This window comes from Mus musculus, chromosome 10, assembly GCF_000001635.26.
Source record: "Mus musculus strain C57BL/6J chromosome 10, GRCm38.p6 C57BL/6J".
In the NCBI taxonomy this organism is placed as follows: Eukaryota; Metazoa; Chordata; class Mammalia; order Rodentia; family Muridae; genus Mus; species Mus musculus.
In genome coordinates this window covers 29,389,571-29,395,776 of record NC_000076.6, presented here as the reverse complement: position 1 = coordinate 29,395,776, position 6,206 = coordinate 29,389,571, and the positions used below count along the sequence as shown (strand labels likewise).

General features: G+C 38.6%; 1 non-coding gene across 1 annotated transcript; it reads right to left on the bottom strand.

The window, feature by feature from the left end:
- Positions 1-613: 613 nt before the first annotated feature.
- Gm24286 lies at positions 614-741 on the bottom strand. Its single transcript, XR_003949120.1, has one exon. It is a non-coding gene; the product is annotated as a small nucleolar RNA SNORA17 (small nucleolar RNA).
- Between the last annotated feature and the right edge of the window lie 5,465 nt (positions 742-6,206).

The window sequence follows — 6,206 nt, the reverse complement described above, 5'->3', positions numbered from 1 at the left end:
TCAGGAGTTATCTTAGGCACAGTCTGCCCACCAGGCCTACAAGGTGCTGGACTGGTGGTTGTCTCAGGCTTGTTTTTTGTGTTTGTTCGTTTGTTCGTTTGTTTGTTTGTTTGTTTGTTTGTTTTTCTCCCCAGGGAATATTAGACTCCTTTTCTTTCTTTTTTTTTTTTTCATTATTAGGTATTTTCCTCGTTTACATTTTCAATGCTATCCCAAAGGTCCCCCATACCCACCCCCCCAATTTTCTACCCACCCACTCCCCCTTTTTGGCCCTGGCGTTCCCCTGTACTGGGGCATATAAAGTTTGCAAGTCCAATGGGCCTCTCTTTGCAGTGATGGCCGACTAGGCCATCTTTTGATACATATGTAGCTAGAGTCAAGAGCTCCGGGATACTGGTTAGTTCATAATGTTGTTCCACCTATAGGGTTGCAGATCCCTTTAACTCCTTGGGTACTTTCTCTAGCTCCTCCATTGGGGGCGGTGTGACCCATCCAATAGCTGACTGTGATCATCCACTTCTGTGTTTGCTAGGCCCCGGCATAGTTTCACAAGAGAGAGCTATATCTGGGTCCTTTCAGCAAAATCTTGCTAGTGTATGCAATGGTGTCAGCATTTGGAAGACTTAATCATTCAGAAGTTCACAAGTCAGAACACTGAGGTAGACATAGCCTCTCCTCTGCCACCTACTGACAAACATGTGATACAGCAGCCACAACTGCAATGCCTCACCCAATACCAGAACAGGTTCCCTTCTATCCTGCACCCCTGACTCCCTCCCCTCCCCCTCCACTTTCTCTCCCGGGTTCTTCCCTCCCTCCCCATTTGTGATTGCTTTCTTCCCCCTCCCAAGTGGGACTGAGGTGCCCTCACTTGAGTCCTTCAGTTTTTTGACATTTTCAGTTCTATGGACTGTATCTTGAGTATTCTGTCCTCCCCCCCCCCCCCCACGTCCCAACATCCACTTATTAGTGAGTACATGCCATGCATGTTCTTTTAGGTCTGAGATACCTCACTCAGGATGATATTTTCTATTCCCATCCTTTTGCCAGCACAATTCAGGATGTCCTCGTTCTTAATAGCTAAATAGTATTCCATTTTGTAAATGAATCACATTCTCAGTATCCATTCTTCTGTCGTGGGACACCTAGGTTTTTTCCAGCTTTTGGCTATCACAAATAAGGCTGCTATGAACATAGTGGAACACTGCCTCTGTGGCATGATGGGGCATCTTTTGGGTATATTCCCAAGAGTGGTATAGCTGGGTCTTCAGGAAGATCTAGTTCCAATTTTCTGAGAAACTCCAGATTGATTTCCAGAGTGGTTGTACCAGTTTGCAATCCCACCAGCAATGAAGGAGTGTTCCTCTTTCTCCTCTTCCTCACCAACATGTGTTGTCACCTGTGGTTTTGATCTTAGCCATTTTGATTGGTGTAAGGTGGAATCTCAGGGTCATTTTAATTTGCATTTCTCTGATCACTAAGGACTTTGAACATTTCTTTAGGTGCTTTTCAGCCATTCAAGATTCCTCAGTTGTGGATTCTCAGTTTAATTCTATACCCCATTTTTTTTATTGTGTTGTTTAGTTTTTTGGTGATAAACTTCCTAAGTTCTTTATATATTTTGGATATTAGCCCTTTATCAGATGTGGAGTCAGTGAAGATTTTTATTGACTATGTTCTTTTCCTTTCAGAAACTTTCCAGTTTCATGAGGTCCCATTTATCATTTCTTGATCTCAGAGCATGAGCCACTGAAGTTCTGTTTAGAAAATTTCCCCCTGTGCCAATGAGTTCAAGGCTCTTTCCCACTTTCTTTTCTATTAGATTCAGTGTATCTGATTTTTATGTTGAGGTCCTTGATCCACTTGGACTTGAGCTTTGTGCAAGGTGACAAAAATGGGTCTATTTTCATTTTTCTACATACAGACAGCCAGTTAGACTAGCACCATTTGTTGAAGATTCTTTTTTTTCCCCACTGTGTATTTTTGATGTTTTTGTCAAAGATCAAGTGTGTATAAGTGTGTGGTTTTATTTCTGTGTCTTCAATTCTATTTCGTTGATCAACCTGTCTGTCTCTGTAACAATGCCATGCACTTTTTCTTACCATTGCTCTTTAGCAGTGCTTGAGGTCAGGGATAGTGATTCTCACAGGTGTGTTCTTTTATTGTTAAGAATTGTTTTTCCGCAGGGCGGTAATAGCTCATGCCTTTAATCCCAGCACTTGGGAGGCAGAGGCAAGCAGATTTCTGAGTTTGAGGCCAGCCTGGTCTACAAAGTGAATTCCAGGACAGCTAGGGCTATACAGAGAAACCCTGTCTAGAAAACACAAAAACAAAACAAAACAAAAAAGAATTGTTTTTCCTATTCTGTTTTTTGTTTTTGTTTTTGCCTTTCCAGATGAATTTGAGAATTGTTCTTTCCATGTCTTTGAAGGATTGTGTTGGGATGTTGATGGGGATTGCATTGAATCTATAGATTGCCTTTGATAAGATGACCATTTTTACTATGTTAATTCTGTCTATCCATGAGAATGGTAGATCTCCCTATTTTTTGAGATCTTTTTCGATTTCATTCTTGAGAGACTTGAAGTTATTGTCATATAGGTCTTTCACTTGTTTTGTTAGAGTTACCCCCAAGATATTTTATATTATTTGTGGCTATTGTGAAGGGAGTTGTTTCCCTAATTTCTTTCTAAGCCTATTTAACATTGGTATAAAGGAAGTCTACTGATTTGTTTGAGTTAATTTTATATCTGGCCACTTTGCTGAAGTTGTTTATCAGCTGGAGAAGTTCTCTGGTAGATTTTTTTTGTTGTTGTTGGTGTTGCTTGTGTCCTATCATATCATCTGCAAATAGTGATACATTTGTTTCTTCTTTGCTAACTTGTATCCACTTAATCTGTTTTTGTTGTCTGGTTGTTCTAGCTAGCTTTTAGAATAGACATGGACATCCTTTTCTTGTCCCTGATTTCAGTGGGATTTCTTCAAGTATGTTACCACTTAACTTGATATTGGCTGTTGGTTTGCATTAAATTGCTTTTATTATTTTTAGGTACAAGCCATGAATTCTTGATCTCTCCAATGCTTTTAACATGAAAGGGTGTTGTATTTTGTCAAGTGCTTTTTCTACATCTAAGGAGATGGTCATGTGATATTTTTTCTTTGAGTTTGTTTATATTATATGTTTATGAATTTTCATATATTAAACAAGCCTTACACCCCTGGGATGAAGCCTACTTGATCGTGGTGAATGATGGTTCTGACGTGTTCTTGGATTTGGTTTGGAAGAATATTCCTAATTGATATTCCTAAGCGAGATTGAGCTGAAGTTCTCTTTTTTGGTGGGGTCCTAGTGCAGTTTAGGTATCAGAGTGATGTGGCTTCATAGAATGAGTTAGGTAGTGTTCCTTCTCTTTCTATTTTTTGAAATAGTTTGAGGAAAATTGGTATTAGGTCTTCTTTGAAGTTCTGATAGGACTCTGCACTAAATCCACCTGGCCCTGTGCTATTTTTGGTTGGGGGATTTTAAATGACTTCTTCTATTTCCTTGTGCAATATGGGTCTGTTTAGATAGTTTATCAGCTCTTGATTTAACTTTGGTATGTGGTCTCTGTCTAGAAAACCATCCATTTAATCCAGATTTCCCAGTTTTGTTGAGTATAGGCTTATAGTAGGATCTGATGATCTTTTGAATTTCCTGTTTCTGTTGTTATGTCTCCGTTTTCATTTCTGATTTTGTTAATTTGGATACTGTCTCTGGACCATTTAGTTAGTTAGTTAGTTTAAGGGTTTATCTATCTTATTGATTCTCTCAAACAACCAGCTTCTGGTTTTGTTTATTCTTTGTATTATTTTCTTTGTTTCTATTTGGTTGATTTCAGCCCTGAGTTTAACTATTTCCTGACTTCTAAGCCTCTTGGGTGAGTTTGCTTCTTTTTGTTCTAGAGTCCTCAGATGTGCTGTTAAGTTGTTAGTGTAAGATCTCTCCAATTTCTTTATCAGGGCATTTAGTGCTATGAACTTTCCTCTTAGCACTGCTTTCATTGTGTCCCATAAGTTTGGGTATGATGTGTCAACATTTTCATTAAATTCCAGGAAGTCTTTAATTTCTTTCGTTATTACTTCCCTGACCAAGTTATCATTGAGTAAAGAGCTGTTTAGTTTCCAAGTGTATGTGGGCTTTCTGTAGTTTTTGCTGTTACTGAAGACCAGCCTTAGACCATGGTGATCTGATAGGATGCATGGTATTTCAATCTTCTTGTATCTGTTGAGAGTTGTTTTGTGACCAATTTTATGGTCGATTTTGGAGAAGGTACCATGAGGTGCTGAAAACAAGGTGTATTCTTTTTGTTTTAGGGTAAAATATTCTGCATATAAATGTTAAATCCATTTGGTTCATAACCTCTGTTAGTTTCACTGTGTCTCTGTTTATTATCTGTTTCAATGACTTACCCATTGGTGAGAGTGGGGTGTTGAAGTCTCCCACTATTATTGTGTGGGGTTCAATGTGTGATTTGAATTTTAGTAAAGTTTCTTTTATGAATGTGGATGCTCTTATACTTGGGGCATAGATATTCAGAATTTAGACCTCTTGATGGAATATGAAGTGTCCTTCTTCATCACGCTTGATTACTTTTGGTTGAAAGTCTACTTTATTAGATATTAGGATGGCAGCTCCTGCTTGTTTCCTGGACCATTTGCTTGAAAGAATTTTTTCCATCCTTTTACTCTGGGATAGTGTCTGTCTTTGTTGTTGAAGTGTGTTTCTTGTATGCAGCAAAATGCTGGATCTTTTTTGCATATCTAGTCTGTTAGCTTATGTCTTTTTATAGGTGAAATGAGTTCATTAATATTCAGAGATATTAAAGAGAGATGAGTGTTGTTTCTTCATATGTTTGTTTTTGTAGGTGGCTTTATGTGCTTGTGGTTCTCTCCTTTTGGCTTTGTTGTGAGATGATTGATATCTTGTCTTTTCTTTGGTTCAGGTACCTTCCTTGTGTTGGAGTTTTCCTTCTAGGATCCTTCGTAGAACTGGATTGATATATAGATACTGTTTGAATTTGGTTTTGTCCTGGAATATTTTGGTTTCTCTATCTATGTTGATTGAGAGTTTTGCTTGGTATAGTAGCCTGGGTGGCATTTGTGTCATGAGTCTTCATGACCTTGGAGCAGGCTCTTCTGGCTTTCATAGTCTCTGTTGAGAAGTCTGGTATAATTCTGATAGATCTACATTTGTATTTTATTTGGCCTTTTTCACTTGCATCTTTTAATTTTCTTTCTTTGTTCTTTGCCTTTTGGGTTTTGATTATTATGCGACAAGAGCATTTTCTTTTCTGTTCCCATTTACTTGGTGTTCTATAGGCTTCTTGTACCTTTATGGCCATCTCTTTCTTTAGGTTGGGAACGTTTTCTTCTATGATTTTGTTGAAGACATTTTCAGATCATTTAAGCTGGGAATCTTTGTTCTTTTCTATTCTGATTATACTTAGATTTGGTCTGTTCATTGTGTCCTGAATTTCTTTGATGCTTTGAGTTAGGAGTTTTTTATATTTTGAATTTTCTTTGACAGTTGTGTCAATCTATTTTAGTGTATCTTCTACACCTGAAAGTCTCTCTTCTATCTCTTGTATTCTGTTACTGATAGTTACATCTGTAATTCCTGACATCTTTCCTAGGCTTTCCATTTCTAGTTTTGCCTCCATTTGTGTTTTCTTTATTGTTTTTACTTCCACTTTTAGGTCTTGGGTCACTTTATTCAATTCCTCCACCTGTTTCCCTGTGTTTTCCTGTATTTCTTTCAGTGAGTTATTGATATCCTCTTTAAAGGACTCTATTATCTTCATGAGATAGGATTTTAGGTCAGCTTTCTGATTTTCAGGCGTGTTGTTATATTCAGGGCTTGCTGTGGTGGGAGAACTGGGTTCTGATGATGCCCACATATATTGGCTTCTGTTGCTTTTGGTCTTGTGCTTGCCTTTCACCATCTAGATATCTCTGGTGTTTATTGGTCTGGGTGACTCTCTAGAGTCTGCCTCTTTTGTCCCTGGGCTGCTTCAGGTCTCCTGGTAGGCCTGCAGCCTTGGCTGTAGCAGATCATTTATGGGGCCTTCCAACTGGGGGCTCTTCACAAGGTCAGAAAAGGTGCTAATCGATTGCCCTGGATACAGTAGATCTCCTGGGAGGCCTTCAGACTTTTGGGTCTTCAGTGG